Below are 18,693 nucleotides of genomic sequence, written 5' to 3'. Positions count from 1 at the left end.
GCTAATACTATTTGAATCTACTGTTACTTGTATGTAATTAAAATATTTACAATATTCAAGCAGTACTAACGTTACAACAACGTTGAATAAACATTATTTCTACTATATCCCAAGGTTCTGAAATCAGCTGCTACAACACTGTCAAAATGATTTGAAAACATATAAAATTTTTTCGGGTTTTGGAGTTCAAAAACCACTTTTGGGCTTTCTTGCGTAAATTAGTCGCTTAATCCGGTATAAGCATCTATATGACAATACATAAAGAGGGGGACTAAGATAACAAAGATGACGCAGAGTTTGGGTTATTTAATTTTATTCATTTAAATAATACTAAAAAACCTTAAAACAGCTTATTCTCTTTCCCCTACATGTTGGAATTGATATCGCAATACCCACTAATTATATGCTCAGCAACTTAAAATTAGTCCAGAGTGATTATCAGAGGTAAAAAGTTATTCTTTTTACCAAACGTGGCATTGCTGCTGTATGTGAAATATGGGTTGTAGTATTACTTACACTTTTGCTCATAGCTTTGATACGAACATGGAAAAATTGATACTTCTGTAACACACATCCTTGATCGAGAAAATTGTACATGTTTTGTATTTAATAATAAATTTTTTATGTACATGAACATATAAACGAATGTATTTTTTATGATTTTGACATTCAGTTATTTTTGTCCCTCGGGGGCAGAACTTTGCGCCCTAGGGCACACTTTCTTCCCGCTAATTAATTTCCACCTACGGACAGAAAGAAGCATTCTGGCCTTGCTGAGCCCAAAATTCATTTCCGCCCTAGGGCATCAAACACAAACATACAACAACCGCGCCCTTCAGGCGCGCAAGTAGTACTTTCTACCCTAGGTAAGAAATATACTATTATCTTAAGTTTACTGTCATAACAATATTAAGCACTTTTATGTCTTAAACGTGTCTTCAAATGAAAAATATTATTACTATTTGTATTTCTGATAATACGTTGGACATGCCTGCAAACTACGTATTGTTTTCCATCATTGTACACGATGGCAATGCTCATGAAGGGCACTATTATGCTTATATTAAAAATTTTGAAACAGATCAGTGGCTTTGCTTTAACGACACCATGGTTAAGCGGGTACAGTAGCTAAAATTATTAACGATCTGATACTTGTAAACTAGCTATTGATAAAATTATCTACAACTCAGATAATAACCAAGAGATTGTTCTGAAATTTTCATACTTTTAGTGTATATTATGTATTAAATACATTTTTGTAATCGTTTCATTAATTGTTAAGACGTCAACAAAACTGACACTGACCAATCTGCCGCGAAATATGGATAAAATACTACTCAATTTAAGTAAATTCCTTGGGAGTTCATCTTTAAATATATACAAGTGAGTAATTTATTCAAAAACCATGTTTTTGCATACAAGGCACGACTGATGTAAGGGAGTATAATACTGTTATTACCACACTGTATTAAAAGTCTTAGACCACAATGATTATTGTCCTTGGCTTCGCCTTGAACGTCAATCAAATGAAAACGATAACTTTGCGGTTTTTTGGGATGTTTTTTTATTTAGAGCGCCAAAATGATATCATAACTGAGTATGTTGAATATAAAAAATTGTATTTTGACGATATTAAAAACTTTAACGTTTAATTTCTTATCTAAAATGTACAGCAAAGAAGTTGGATAGGGGAAAATGTTTTTTTATTCATTGTACGAGCACTTTTTGGCTAATAGAATGCGTGGGCTAGGTAAAAATGTTTTACACATAAATGTTGTGTTTAAATCATATCTACAACTTTGTCTTTCACAGCAAACCTTGAAAATATCACGTAACAAAGTTATAGCTAAAAAACTTATATTTTTCCAAGAGAGTATCATTTTAAAATGACTGCCATTTTTTTGTAAAACCCGAAATTTTAATCGATTTCAAACCATCACGTTAGACGTACAAGACGAAGTTTTATGTTAAATTTTAGCCCAATCTGACAAAACTGCATGAGTTAGTCAAAAAACTTGATTACGCAAATACATTTATACGCATGCACCCCTGATACCATGTCCGTAATCGCAATTTATTTTTTACCAAAAATGTTTTTACACAAAAAAAAAAAAGTTTTGAGGGTACTTATACTTTTTGCTCTGGCAAAACTGTAAGGCACTTCTAAGTATCAGTCGTGCCTAAAAAAGAGATTGGCGAAAGAGGTTCGTTAATTCATAACCCCTGACAAAACTTAGAAATGATTATTTAAAACAGTGAATATTTCGTAAATGAAGGTTCAACATTTAAAAAAAAATGGGTTTCACTTTTTAACGATGTTTTAGTTGCAGTCTATGATTTTATTGTAAAGCAATGCAATTATTAAAAATTTTTCTACCACTTTATTAAATCGATGTTTAAAAAAATTGTTTTTTATGCATGAATACAAACATAAGAAACGTAAATATTTATAAATAATTTATTGGTTTTTTTCTTAAATACATACTCTTCTGTAAACAGTTGGTTTAGAGGTATCGGGAGCTGTAGATTATCAGTTAAGCATGTTTACAATAATTGATAAGTTATTTATCTTAAGATTAACCAGCACACGCGTAGTTAAAAGGAAAATAATTATAAGGTTAGCAGCAATCATTCATAAAAACTGTACGAAAAATTTAATTTAAAGAATAATGACCCAAACAAGAGAAGCACAAACGCAAACATTTTAACTTACAGAAAAGTGTGTAATGAGATCGGAATTCCTATGATAAAAAAACATTCACTTATTTATAATGGAGAATTACTTACAAAGGTATGTATAATCATCGGAATTTTATTAATTTATTACAATACACCTATAACCGTTTTTCAATTGTTTAATCTTTTTACAAAAATTGTCTCAAGCTTTGTAAAATTGTAAATATAATAATTCAAATATTATTAATATAAACAACATAATTAGTTCGTGTTAATTAATTTTTCTTATGTATACGGCATAGAAAGTACAAGTAACTTAGTAATGCGTGGGATGTCAAAAGAGACGAAAAAAATGTGATAAAGAAGAAGTTATTTGACAAGTGGCGAATTGTACACTACAAAAACGGACAAGAGCATTCGGCAGAAGGACAAAGTAGTGATGAAAAAAACTACTTAGTGCCACGCACTACATTCATTAATGATAACGTGAGTATCATATAACAAACTAAGTTGTCGTACAGACAGGTTATTACTTTTCTTACCATGGGCACAAAGTGCAACTGCCGCTTTTCGCCCTCGGGCCACACTGCACCTTTGTAATCACTTTGGGCCCACGGGCAGGAAAGTTTTTTACGCCCTCCACCCAAAATACTTTTCTACCCGTGGGCTCAAAGTGATTACTAGGGCGCAAAGTGTGGCCCAAGGGTGCAAAGCGGCAGCTGCACTTTGTGCCCATGGTAAGAAAATTGCACTTTTCGCCCTCATGTTTGTACTTTGTATTCTAGTGACGTAATGTACTACTACTTTTTTATTGAACATTATATTCATGGAAATAAGTTTCCACATTATAGACAAATTTAATTTAATTTTTGTATAAAGGGTAGCAAAAAACGGGGCAAGGTCGCTGCCTCGCTGCTGAGACTTCGACCGTGCCTGCATGCTAGGGAACCCTTAGTGGCAGTCACCTTTACAGCGGTTACGCTTAGTTGGCTGTCGATCGAGTGGTTGGTTGGCTTAAGTGATCATTTTTTCGAAATACCAATAGAAAAATTTTTGGGGAGGCTAAGTGCAATATTATTAAGTGAAAGTTAATATTTTAATTACTCTTTAAAAACAGACACAAAAAAGTTGTGATTCGTGACTATAATTAATTAATTATGCAGTGTTACGTACTCTTCTACCGTAATACATTACTATAATTAGTTGTAAGGCTCATGTTGATCAGCAGATGTCATAACTTTCATATATTTTTTTCCATATAATAACTTATTCTTGAAAAAGAACGTGACTGTAACGAAAAATTACAATTATGGATGGACCTAAACGATTTTAGTGTTAATGTCACTACTCACTCTTTTGACATACAGTCAATACCCAATTCAAGGAGTTTAAGTACGACTGTAATAAAAAAAATGAATAAATTTCAAAAGTTGTTAGCCAATAAAAGTCAAATTGATAACCAAATGGAATATTGTGAGGCTAACGGCGATCAATCGGCAACTGCCCCAATTTTAGAAAATGATGTTAATTATGAACCTACGAGTACGCATAAAGATAGAGGCACACCCGATGAAGGTAAGCTTTTATAAACTACAAGCCATCATACTACTAGATTTCAATTACATATTCTACGTACCAATAACCACTTTAATAAATCAAAACTACAATTTAAAAATTATTCTATGTTTCAAGGGGTAACAGGTGTAAATCATAACAGAAACATTAATTCTAGTTAAAAAATTGTTTACAATACGATAACTCTTGATAGTTCTTCCAAATTATTTTATTTCATATTATTTAAAAAAGGGTAATAATTTTGAATAATTTTGCTTATGTGGCAAATTCTATTCTTCCTACCGAGGGCACACCAGCCTCTCAAAAACGCTTGAGGTAGAAAAACTATTTCTTACCATGGGCACAAAGTGCAAATGCCGTAATGCGCCTTCGGGCCACACTTTGCGCCCTTGTAATTGCTTTGGGCCTACGGGCAGAAAAGTACTTTGGGCCCGGAGGAGTAATTTACTGGGTGCAAAATTGCACTTTGCGCAATTGGTAAGAAAAACATTATACGCGACTGGGGCACTATCGTACAACAACCGCACCCTTCGGGCGCTCATGATTGTACTTTGTGCATTAGTAACGTAATGTACCATGAAGTATTCTTAGTAGGTATAGGTGTAGATGAAAAGTAAAATTTAAAATATTTATGACGATGATAACGATAAAATGTATAGGTTAAATACGATAAACCGAATTTTTTTATTAAAATATACATAGACGTACTATAAACTGGAAAATATATGGTTTACTACTATCGAGGAACACAAATGTACATATCACGGGCCTTCCACGTTCACGTCAAATTAGAGGGTACGAGAATTATTGGTCGTAACTTATGGATATGGGTTCTCCTTGTAAATGTGATACCGTCAAATTTAAAGTATTCAATTTTACTTTAAAAAAAAGTGACTGGTGTCCCTGAATCATATTTTATTTTCGTCTGTTAGCTGGAAAGTTTGAAAACTTAGCATTAAAATGAACACAAATAAACAAGTTTTCTGTATGTCACTGTTACTATCTACGTTACTATAGAGGGCTTAATGACTGGGTGAACCAATTTTACTGCAATACTAGCTCCTATAAATTGAAACAGAAAATTCTCGTGAACTGCTCGACTTGACATGAATTTTTAAATATAAAAAAAAAGTACGATAACATTCTTATTTCTATACAGTTATATGGCTAAAGTATTAAAGGTTTAGGTTAATTATTTATCTTTGTAATTAATAAAAGCAGTTCATCCATTGGATTGGAAAGACACGATAATCAATAAGTCAAATTTTCTCAATACTAGCTACTCTATGTCATTGATTAGTATGATCACTATTAACATTGAATTTTTGTTTATTCAATATCAAATAAAATTTTGTTGAATACTATTTCTCACCCCCATACTGTTGTTCCAAAGATATTAAATTAATTTAAAACAACAATGAACTAGAACATGCGTACACACGCCGGACCTTATTAACAAACAAAACAATTATGACATTAACAATTATTGAATAAAGTTATTACTATTTTTTATGTTAATTTGTTATTAGACTGTTTAAAAACTAAAATTTCGTAGTTTGTAAGTAAAGAGACGGCTAGTGTACATACGATTATTCCATACAAAACTACGCTCCATGAAATGACAGGTATAAAAATGTGTTTTGCAAAACTGACGTCTGTATCATAACTTTTAGTGGTGTGAACACCAATTCTGAAATAAACAGTTTTTAACAATAATGATGAAAACACAACTATATAAATCAACTATATAAATCAGAACTATATAAATCAGTTGCCTGATAAAGGCTATACGTATACAGGCTGCTTACTAATCTATTATTACGCATTACATTTAATAAAAAATCTGTACTTAAACGATTTTGTTTTTCTCTAATAGATCAAATTGTACTTTCAAAATGAGTTCTATATGTATAACAACTACTTCCGTAACGTCATCACATAGCAAGTCGTCAAAAAATTTAAGCCAAACTATTAGAGAATCCATCGAAACAAAGATAAATATTGTATATAATTCAAGTTGTACTTACCGACCGATTTATTTTACTCATCCAAAGATATGCTGAGGTGCTGTTTTAGTATTAATGACAACACACTTAAACGGCATGAATGGTACAGTTGAAAATCAACTGCAGATTTTTTAAATTAACTTATTCAGTTTTCTCCACCCAGCTTACGGTAAATACAGTATGCTGTAGAAGTATGTTATATTAAGGAAGGTATTGCAAAATAAGTACTTTAAGATGAAAATTCTTTTTTTTAAATGTTTTTTGAAGTAGTTTTAAAAATTTTACTTTTTATTTATGTGTGTTATAAAGCTTAGCTTCATAAACTATAAATTCCACAATAATTTGTTTTTATACACTTGTTTTCGAATTCGTGACATTTAATTTCCACAAACTGTACGAAAAAATAAATTTGTGCAAATGTTTAGGTACAACGATACCCCAGATATGGGAAAAACGATATCATTTTTCCAGCAGTTTTATGCGGTACCTTCTCTCAAGTCCTTAAAACCACTGCCGTGAACTTCTATCTTGCCAACTATAGTATCATATTTGTAACGTTACAAGTAAACGTACTGTAACGTCGGAAAATCTATAACAAAATTCAAAAAAATATAATAGGGATAAATGACGTCCAAATAATTAAATACATCCTACAGAAATTTTGTTGATATTTTAAGAGCATTAAGAAATTAACAAGATTTGTGTAAGATGTTTATATAAACTCTGTGTTTGATGAGGATAATCTGCTAGACATTATAATGCTCCAAATGTCATTTTTACATTCTGACAGAATTTTAAATTACACTTAAATAAACGACTAAGTATGAATTTATAATCTTAAACTGTAGTAAGGTGTAATAATAGTTCGATCGAGGAAAAATTTACGAACAACAAAATTACGATACTCGAAAAAAGGCTTAATTTCGTTCCCATTGTCAATTTTCACATTTTCTTGAATATTGCTACGATAACAATTGCGAACGGTTTGCTGTTATTATCAGCACGAAACTATAGTTATTTCTACATATTGCATGCAGTATAATTGATATAACGCTATAAAACCGCTAAAATTAAGATCGTTTTGCCTCACGATTACTTTGCACTACCTTACTGTAGTTGAAATATAGAAGTCTGAACTATAAAATGTAATATTGCTAATATTTCATTTTTCAACGTTTTTATTTTCGTTCGTTAACTTTTTATTACATAGTTATAAGTTGTAAGGTTTATAATACCCATCACTGATAGTATAAAGTTATTTTCTAAAGTTCAAATTATTGTTTACAGATGCCTATTGATAATTATGCCGAGATTCCAAATTTAGAAAGCTGGTCTACTAAAGAAGTCATTGAAACGAAAAGAAAAAAAATCAAAATAGTTATTTTAAAAATGGCCAGAAATCAAAAATAAACGATAATAATTATTTGTCAAGTATGGACATCTGCAACCCTGCCCAACCGATTTGTGTGACCGTAGTCTTTTCTCACCACTCAATCACTGTGTGTATCTTCCATGATAATACAGAGTATTTTCTTACCGCACTTACATTTTTAATATTTGACATTGGCTATTAATAAACAATATGTACATATAACATTAACTGACTTGTGTTATTGAATGAGGATAATCATGCCAACAATATTGCAATTACGTTGGGCTTTAATACTTAAATAAAAATGTCCAACCTAATCATTAATTTATTACTTATTAGACTGTACGTTGGATCATGGGGTTGAAAATGCTCACGTTATGGGGTTTAAAAAAAAAGGTATTGAGTTTTCTGCGGTTTAGATTTCAAATTATTTTTTTTTTTGAACATTTGAATCTCGCGCCAGTATTGCGATCGGTCAGGATTCTGTTTTCGATATACATTGTTTGCTCATGGCCTTTTTTGGGAGCACTGACAAGTGGGCAAGCACCCACGTACGCAGGCACGTACACGAGTGTGCATTTTCATGCGTGTAGGTAAATGGTGCCATCTCAAAGCGAGTCTACAGAACAATCTGATACTGGAAAGAGGAGCGCGGATAAGCTCGCGCAATATAGTTCAGCTGACCCCATCTTGCAGAACTCACCCTCTGCCCGCGGAGTCCCATACCCTCGTGCTACAGCTCCCCTCCCCCTTGGTGAGCCAGAACCCTCAGACTACAGCTCCCCTCCTAGGGGGGGGGGTGAGCCAGAACCCTTCTAGTTTACCTACTAACGTCCGTTTACTGTTCTTCTTAATGTTGTCGTCAAGAAACTTATAGTTATACTCTGTAAGTAAGTTTTTATTTCATTAGTTCTTTCCTCATTGAGTATTTTTGTGTCATGGTAAGCAATTATTAATTAAAAAACACTGTTTGTCTTACAAAGTAAATAAATCATGCTGAAAAATCTTTGTATTCTAATTATAATTACATTTACTAGTTATATTTACGTAAGATACAGATAAAAGCTTTTAATTTTAAATGAGGTCTTTCTCGATTAGTAGACAACATGCACTAAATTTTTCACTATGAATTTAAGATGTATAATATTGTAATGAATTATATCCTACGTGCAATAGATACACTTTTAAAGAAGTGGTAATTCGTCTTAAATTCAATTTTTTAAGTGTTTTCTATGCAGCAGATAAATACGAAAGTAAAAAAAAAACCACGAAAACAATAAACATTTTTTGATCAAATGTATATTAAAATACACTCTGCTTTATAAAAGATAATAACGTGATATTCTTTTATGATGAGTAATACGTATTTATAATTTCAGAGAAGGTGCGTGAAGTGTAAATTTGTTACGTGGATTCGTATTTTGCTTACTGTGAACTGCTGTTTTCTTGCGTGGCGTCAGTAGATACCATGGAAGATTTACTTTTGCTTTGCTGACATCAACTTCATTTTTTTCTAAATCTTAACTACCCCAAACAGATTTTACAAGTTTTTCAATAAAACCAGATGGTTGACTTTCATCTCGAATTTCTTTATAGGCTGTCAACGGGAAGGATACATCATAATACAGATGATACCATCTTTTCTATAATTATGAATTCCAAAGAATTTTTAATGTCTTACATTATGTGTGTTTAAAATTATCCAAGCAGAAACAATTTTATTTCATTTACTCGTTACAAATATTTTAAACAATAAGTTACAAATGAAAAAAAAAAGTTTATTAAGTCTACATTTAAAACAATCAATACAACTTACAATTCACAAGTATCTGTTACAAGTTATTATTGAAACTTTTTAATACTTAGTATTAATTATGATATTTTTTTTCATAAGATAGATTAATACAAATTCTGCATTAAGAAAAAAAAAAAAAAAAACAATATATTTGACTTAATAGATTAAGATTATCAGAATGCAGCTGGACATATAAGAAACTTGTGAACGACCAATGTATCTATATATCGTGGACCGAAAGAAACTTTCATTCTAGTTATTCGTACGCAATAATAAAAGATTGCAAGTACATTCGCCTCGTAGATTTTGTAATTAATGAAACAACCGGAAAGGAAATAACATTATGTAACATTAATAATATCGACGATTTTCTTGACCCACCAATCCATCTAAAACGAGTGAGTAATTTTTCAGATAAAATTACTGTTATTGTAGCTGACGACATCGATCGTATATGTATTTTTGTTAATGTAAATAACAATTATTTTATTAGCAGCCATCCAAACCTTTATTCTTATTTAAAAAAATCACAACTCTTGTACAAAACATTATGTAAATATAAAAAAAATTTGTCTAGCAATAGAGATACACATGGATCTTATCCATTCTTGTAAGAAATAAATATTCTTATGTTCTAAGTAATTAATTAATTTAATTATACCGTTTCCTACTTGTTTATATAAAAGTCTACAATAATCAAAATTTGTTAAGTAGGATATATGTTATTTCCCAAAAACTACAACATTTCTTGCAGCTTCTGTTTTAATAGCAGATTAAATAATTTTGAATCAGAACTTTCCTGAAAAGATGTAACCTCATCCTCCCATGCAAGTATGTTTTTAGGATAAAATCGAAATAATTGTTTGATTTCTTAAATGTTTTTGTAAATGATTTCATCATAATATTTCTACGGTTATTTGATTTAGTTCTGCACAGGATACAGCATACCCCGTCTATGACAATCAAGTGAAATCTCACCTCAAATCTTAGATGACTAACTCATGTCAAAAAACTCTTCTGAGATCTCAGCTGAGATTTTATTAAAAATATCTTTACCCGCAAAAAAAATTCAAAATCAATTTTACGGTACGCAAAGCTGCCCTATTGACGATATTATTTGGATGATACGTCGAAAAATACATCTTTCCAAGTTTTTTATGTCAATTTTTAAAAATGAAGTAAATTTTTCAAATTCTCAGATGAGATTTCATCTAAGAAAGCATCTGAGATCACACCTCAAAATTAAATAGTTTTATTTAATTTTTAAAACTGACATAAATCCCTTCAAAGAATGTGTTTTTCAACGCACCATCCAAATGATATCATCGACAAGGCAGCTTTAAAGACTGTAAGATTGATTTTTCATTTTTACTTAAAGGTACTTTTTATGAAATCTCAGGTGAGTTTTTGGCTAGAGATAGTCACCTGTGATCTCAGACAAGATCTTACGCGATTGTCGTAGACAGGGTACATAAAGAGAAAAAGCACTATTTGACTATGTAATATCCAACAAATGTTATGATTCGCATCATAAATGTGTCTTACAATAAAAAGTTTTCAAATATGTAATAATATAAGTACGTGAGAGTTTTTCTCTTTCTCTATTGAGAGGATAAAGTCCACCCAAACCATATATAAGTCCAAATATAAGCGTCAAGTAGTATGCTTAACTTTTGCCAGCCAAATCATACCCGTAAATTATAAAAACAACTTTTGTTATCATTTTTTGTCATCTTTTAAGTAGCTTGTGCATGAAATAAAAATTGCATATGTATCACAAATTTTACTGATAAGAATATTTGTTATAGTGTATCTGCAACGAACTACATATTTTCGCAGCTGTTTTTTTCTGAAAGACTCAATTCCTTCTATTTTTTATTATAAAATTATAGCTAATATAGGAAGCGACGATTTTGTAAATCATAAGTCATGTTGCGGCAAGTAGGTAAATAAACACAAGAGAACATTATAATTTATTATTATGCATCCTGTTTACACGTAAGAGTATTATTCTATCTGTTTGTGTAAAAACATAATAATGTCCTAATACTATTACGTATTCGAACATTAATATAGCGTATTGTAATAACACTGTTGTACATTCCTGGTAAAAAATTACTACATAAAATGGCTAAAAACTCGTCAACGTATATGCGTCAATGGGCTTATAACGTGTTGATGAGTTTCTAGCCAGTTTATGTAGTAACTTTTCTACCAGGGATATAATTCTTGCACTTTATGAGCATGAGATTTACTATGTTGCAACACAATTAGATTATGTACAGTTCTTTTTCACGCAAGTATTATTTATTTTCTCTTTGCTACCTCTGAATACCACATATACACTTGTCCACGATTGACTTAATAGTCAAATTCTAATTTTATCTGTATTCACTATTTCGTATGGCTTTTTCATATTATTGTGAATTTTAAACCATGTAAAAAACCTGTGAGCCTATTAATTTTCAATTTATTTTAATATTACTTTTTAACATATCAAGTTTTTATTTATGCCCAAACAGTAAATCATGTAGTCTGCTGAACTTGCAAGCTAAAGAAATTACACAAATTGTTAGAAACACGTAAGTATTGCATGTTTTGTTTTTGACGCATATCATTACTAATCTTTTACTTCATTACAATTAAGTAAACAATAAAAATCTTGATTGAGTCATACTACAAAGAATAAAAATTATGACGTTCCGTATATTTAGAGTTTTTACTAGTATTATACGCAATCAGAAAAACTATTACATTATTCCTTTGAAATTTTATGAACATAAAATGATGGTCTTAATTCAAAAAGTAAATAAAAAAGCAGCATAAAATTGCTCTAGTTATATAGTGCATTCTTATTCACATACCTAATATTAATTTGCGTCATTTTAACAGCAAAATATGTTTTTCTTTTGCATATTAATTATTTTACTGAAATATCACAACTCCTAAAATTTACTGACTTTCACATAGTCTATTGACTTTCACATGGCTTATCAACTTCCATATGGTTTACCTCCTTCCATATGGTTTATCCATATGGATATTTAAAACAAAAGCCATATAGAAAATTTACATGGGAAATCCATATAGATTTTCCATGTGGTTTCTTCGTTTGAAGAACGTACATGGTTTTTTTTAAGAGAGACGGCAACATGGCTTATCTAATAATGGTGGAACACAGACTTACTCCATCCACTGACATATCGTTTGAAACTTGTTGTACTTAGTTATTTCTGTACAGAGTTTCTAGACAACCAGCTTAAATTTTTACCAAGTAGCAACAAAACATTTATGATGGAAACTTTTTTTTTAAACATATTGTGTAAAATCGTACGTAAGTTAAAGTTTAAAAAGATAAAAGTATCTTTTTATGAAAAAGACTCATGAAATGTAACTGAGAATTAAAACAACTTTGTATGTACAAAACTAGATCATCTATATAGAATTTTAAAAGATCCAAAGCTTAAGATAATTCAAAATTTTAAATACTCTATGCTCAACAGTTAGTATAAAATGCCATGATACAATAAGTTAATACGCACACAGGAACTATTACAGTTTCTTTCCCTTGCACTACCCTGCAAATGATCTCTACTCATCGTGCTGGCTGCATGGGTACGATTCCAAAGCCAGCAAAACTCGATGCTTTTTAATATTCTATAAAAATAAAAAAGATTTTAACTTTTACGAATTATTTTGTTGGTTTAAAAACATTTGGTTAAGAAAATGTGTAAACCCTACAATTAATGCTGAAATACTCATTATTTATCTGTAAGGGTTCCGGCCAATAAACTACAGTTTCTTGTTGTTTTTAAAGATAAAGAATAGAAACTAGATAAAAAAAAGTCACCATACGCATAATAATGTAACTCAGTATAGTACAGAAAATTCCGTCAGCCCCATCGTGAAGAAAGTGTTGAGCCAGGCATCACCTTTGCCACGTAGATTGTGATAGTAGAGGTAGTCTAATTCCTTGTTATCAGTTGGAGGTTGATATACATGAACAAATGCAACAAAAAGTTTATCTGCATACGTATGTGTATTGCTATTACGAGAAAAAAATGAGCTGTAGATTTTTTGGAAAGACATACAGTATGTCGAATGCTAGTAAGGAACCCTGTTATATTTCTACGTTGCTCAATATTTTAGTCGTCGTAAAATCTTTTTTTTTCTTCTACCAGCTCTCAATGAACCATGTACCCTTGGACAAAAATCGATAACATATTTAAAATAGAGATCAGGATAGATACTTTCCCTTGTTAAAATAAAAGAAAATGAATTAATGAGTTACCGTATTTTAAAGACAATTTCCTAAGTTCTTTGCTTGTGACTTTAAATTTTCTTCTGTAAACTTGTACTATTTACACTTTTCAAAAAAGTTCAAAACCCTGTTGTCTTCAAAATTATCAAATTTATCAATAGTACAGCTGGCATCTTCGTTTTCTGATGTTTTATCTTATTCATAAGAATTTTTAAAGTCTGTGGCACTATTCTTTTTATGGTCCTCCTCGTTTATTAAATTTTCAACTAACTTGGAGACAGTGGCGTTGTTACAAGTATCTTCATTCCAATTTTTGCAGATACTCCTATCTACTAAGCTAGCTCGCAAATCCACATTTTTGCACTTTTATTTTTGTGATGAGCACAGGATATCTGTACAAAATATGAATTCTATTGTAAATTTTTATCATAGTAATGTTGTATACAGTAGTTTTCCAATATTATTATATAAAAATATTACATATAACGATATTCATAAGGTTTGGAGAAATTCAATACAATCTATTAGACCTCGCTTAACATTTCCTAGGGGTTCAGGTGGTTTCATCGTCATTATAAAAAAACAATATTGATTTTGTTTTTTTCCAGTCCCAATCCACAGCAATCAAGAATTTTTCTAACCATGATTGTATTTAAAAGCATACTAATTTAATGTGTTTTAGTAAAGCATTCCTAGTTAGAAGAATCATGACTAACGTTACTTGTTTTTTAAGAACACTTACCAATTTGCGAATAATTGTTTATCGTAAAATGTTAATGTTTTTCAAATCCATTCCTTGTTGTGAGTCGTATGGATAAATTAGTACTGTCTATGCTACATATAGTTCGTTAAGTAATTATTTGTTTTAATATTTAATCTCCACAATGATGCGGCTATATCAATTTTTCATGAATACAATGATTGGTAAGAAATCTTATAATCTTTAATTAAATCTGAATACTTTTGAAGTGTTCAAATATTTTTTTTTTTCTTCTTACAGTATAAACTCATCGTATCTAATCCATAAAGTGTATGAACAAAAAATACATCAAATTTATAACAAATGTTATCTGCGACAAAGTGAGCAGTATTTCCTTTAGCTTTAAAGAAAAAGAGCAACAGCTTTAAAAAAGCTTATATTGATATTTGAAGGCATTGAGGATATTAGCAAAATCAACAAATCGATGTCGTTGTTAACCATGGCGACCAGTTTATCTGAATGGTTAGCTAATCCGAATACTGTGTTAACTATTAACAAATCTACATTTTATGTTAAGAATGTAATTGATACATCATTTTCTTTAAATTTTGGATAATGGCTCTAAAACTCATATTTTTTTGTTATAATTTGAAGAAATTCTTGTTGATACATAATAACTAATGGTGATGCCATCCTTTCATAATTGAGTGAGGCTTTTCTTTAACCGATGCGTACAGTTACAAAAATATGGTTATAATAATACATATGATAACAGTATAATTATTAAGAATATTAATACATGCAATAGCAATATACTAAAAAAATTATACAAATATTTCATATGATTTTTACCAACGTTATTTGACTATGTTACATCCTAAATTGACACATACAAATTATATTATCCGTAAAAACGGCATTTGTGTGTTAAATTTATACAAGACGTATTGTGTACATACACAAGCTGATTTGACAAGTGAAGATTATACGTCACATACATGTGTGTGTGCGTATTTTCTTCTAAGTGCATCTTTCATAATATGCTGTTATATAATGTGGCCAGCCTTGCTGTTAAAATGTATGCCTGTATTAATACTGTTCGTTAGAGAACTGTATGTATGCATAAATTGTGTTGTCTGTATCAATGAATATATTACATCATTTGCGCGTGAAAAGCTCATTTTTCATACTGATACCAAATTTTTAAATTGTTATTAATAAGTTATAACGTTAATAATACATAATAATAAAATTTAAAACTCAGTTTTTTTGAGCACGACTATTTATTTAAGCAGGCCTGTGGAGATGACTCTGCAGGGCCTTCTCCAAATACAACTTCCATGTCGTTAACACAGTCTCTGGGCGTTGGATATTCGAGTACATTCGCGATCGTAAGCTTATGTAAAGTAGTCCGCTTGTTACTGCTCGCGAGCAAGAGAGAATAAGATGATATGTGTGAACTTGTATGAATGTATGTGCGCGTCCGCATGTAAGACTTAGTCTGGGCTGTTGCGCTCCGAGAGCCAGTTCACGTCTGCTTGATGAGCTATATGCATCGCTATGAGTCGCTTTAGTCTTCTTTTGTTAACTTTTTATAAATTCTAAGCGTTGCATATTTTCTTTTTTTTTAAGTGTGAAGAGGAGTTTATTAATATTAAATGAATTAGTCTTCGTTTAACTTGGTATTCAGTGTTTCAATAAAGTGAGAGACGACTTGGTCATTGTTACAAACTTCCTCATCTTCCCTCTCTCCCTTGCTACTTATCCGGCGGTAATTAAAAATCTAAATCGTACAGTCCATTTACTAACGTTTATCTTTAACATTAGTCCTTCGAGCCGGATCTGTAGTGGTGGAGCAGGGCAAGTCACCTTAGTTAAACGGCTCTTTTCGTCATTTTACTTAGTTGTGCGTCGTGCGGCAACTATTTTGAGTTGGCTTTAAAGCATGTACTTTGACTAGCTTTGACCTCTGCAACTTGTCTCTTTCTTTCTAGCTCTGTTACAGTATATCGGTGCGTGCTGGGTGCCTCGTGCTGTTGTTTTGCTTTCACTCGCTTGCTTTGTGTTACGCATACGTATATGTATACGTATTAGTTTTGGTCTTTGTATCCCAGTAAAAATTACACGTGAGAATTAATTTGAAAGAGATATACTGGCGCATAGTATATCTTAAGCACTCGTTACCTCTCTCTTGCTTGCACCGCTCTATATAATAGTACCGGTAAGTCTTGTATTAGAGTATAGCGTTGCGTGACCTTTTTCTTTGAATTGGATTGTATCAAGCTTGCAGACGTGAACTCACCAGCGGATACTGTACTTCTCCTATTAGAGTACTATTATTTACTAATATACGTTTGATTTGTAAGTTTTAGTATGTAACTACTGTTATCGTTTGTGTCAATAGTCACTGCAATCATCGCATCTACAGTCACAATAGCCGCCTTTGTACCAAGCCATCGTAAGCTGTGTCGTCGATTGTCGCCACCTCGAGGGGTCTCGCCTGTTGACGAACGCTCGAGTTTGCTTGTCATCACACTGGATAAAATGTAGGTCTTCTACTAAGTTAGAGGACGTCCAGGTATGACAGTTGAATGTATCACTTTAGTTTGCGTACTGTTGCGATCATTGCATCTCGAATTAAAATAATCTAGCACTGTTGTAAAGTACTTCGTTTGATTTTAGATTAAGTTGTGGATGGTTTACTAAGTGAAACCGATTATCTTTGTCAGTAAATCGCTGACTCGTATTTATCGCTGCTAACAGGATGGATAATTAATTTTCTTGTAGTTTGTCGTTTATGTGATTTATTTCCCTAAAGTTGTGTAGCCTAGTTTGAATCTGGTTTAATTCTCTCTAATCTAGCTCTTGCTCCTGAGTCAAGCTCTTAACAATTTTAGTTGAGACCGATTAGTTAAATTTTAGTCAGAAAACATGGAAGCTCTCTACAATGAGCAGTTTAAACGCCACAAGAGAATTGTTCATTCTTTCGAAACTTTCAAGAAGCTTAGTAAAGCTAATATGACAAAAGGGAAAGCTCGTTCGTATTTGGAAGCAGTGGAATTTCATCTTTTAAACTTAAAGTTAGCTCATTCAGAAATTCTCAAATTAGATGAATTATACGAAACCCACAAGAATTTTACTTCAGAGTTGTATGACCTCTCTATCGATGCTTATTTTAACGTAAAGGGAGACTTTTTAGAATTTATTGGATCTTTTCCACCGGATCCTAACCTTTCTTCCCCTCCCAGCTCTTTCAGCTCCTTTTCCAGCTGCTGGAGCAAATTTTTCGCTTCCAAAAATTGAATTGCCTCAGTTTTCTGGAAATAACTCTGAATGGGAACACTTTCGTGATCTGTTTAGGGCTTTAGTTTATCGAAGAGAAAATGTTCCAGCGATCATTAAATTTCACCACTTGAAAGCGCATCTGTCTGGAGAAGCGCTTAGTTTAATGCAAGGTATTGCTGTCACTGAACACCAATATCAGAATGCTTGGGGTACTCTTGTTAACACTTTTTATAGTCAGCGTCGTCTTGTTCACTCTTATACTTCGATAATCCTCTCTTGTAGACCTACAAAAATAGTGTCTTGTGCTGAATTAAAGCGCATACAAAGGGAGATCGTTAGCTAAATTGTTTCGTTAGTTATTTAAGGTAGAGACTTAGGCTCTGCTGATTTTTTCATTGCCTGGATAGTTGATAGACTTGATAATAACACGAAATGGAATTGGCAACGATCCTTAAGTAATTCTACTGCCGTGCCTACTTTAAACCAAGTTAGAGATTTTATTAAGTCAGAAATCATCACATTAGAGTAATTCAATGTTAAGGCTCAGGTCTGTGCCTCTAAAGGGGATAGCTTAAAGGGATCTTCTCACGTTACTAAAGCAAAATTGTCATTTTGTCCTGATTGTCATAGTAATTATTCCCTTTATCAGTGCCCTTCTTTTAAGTCCAAGCCATGGAATGAAAAAAGAGATCTGATTTTTAAATCTCGTTTATGTTTGAATTGTTTTGGTCACCACTTGGCTAAAGATTGTAAGTCTGATCGATCTTGCGTTATCTGTAGCAAGAAGCATCACTCATTATTATACAGTGGTCTCTACAAACCAAAGATTGACTCATTGGATTCTTCTAATAATTGTGCTGATGTTAACGATTGTGAGTCCACCGTTGATAGAGAGTCCACTCATCAAACTCACACTCTTCACTCTAAAGGTCTTGGAGTTTTGCTAGCTACTGCTAGAGCTTACGTCATTGGACTTACTGGTGTTAGACTGCTAGCTAGAGCTCTGATCGACCAAGCTTCGCA

At 31.8% G+C, this 18,693-nt stretch overlaps 1 protein-coding gene across 1 annotated transcript in view; it reads right to left on the bottom strand.

The window, feature by feature from the left end:
- LOC106644195 (regulator of G protein signaling 7) overlaps nt 1-18,693 on the bottom strand; it is a 750,859-nt gene that overhangs the window by 525,846 nt on the left and 206,320 nt on the right. The gene's annotated exons all lie outside the window — the stretch shown is intronic.

This window comes from Copidosoma floridanum, unplaced genomic scaffold (genome assembly GCF_036245765.1).
Source record: "Copidosoma floridanum isolate Cflo_tuat_1 unplaced genomic scaffold, Cflo_Japanese_pri ptg000034l, whole genome shotgun sequence".
Lineage (NCBI taxonomy): Eukaryota > Metazoa > Arthropoda > Insecta > Hymenoptera > Encyrtidae > Copidosoma > Copidosoma floridanum.
This window is presented reverse-complemented; position numbering and strand designations above follow the sequence as displayed.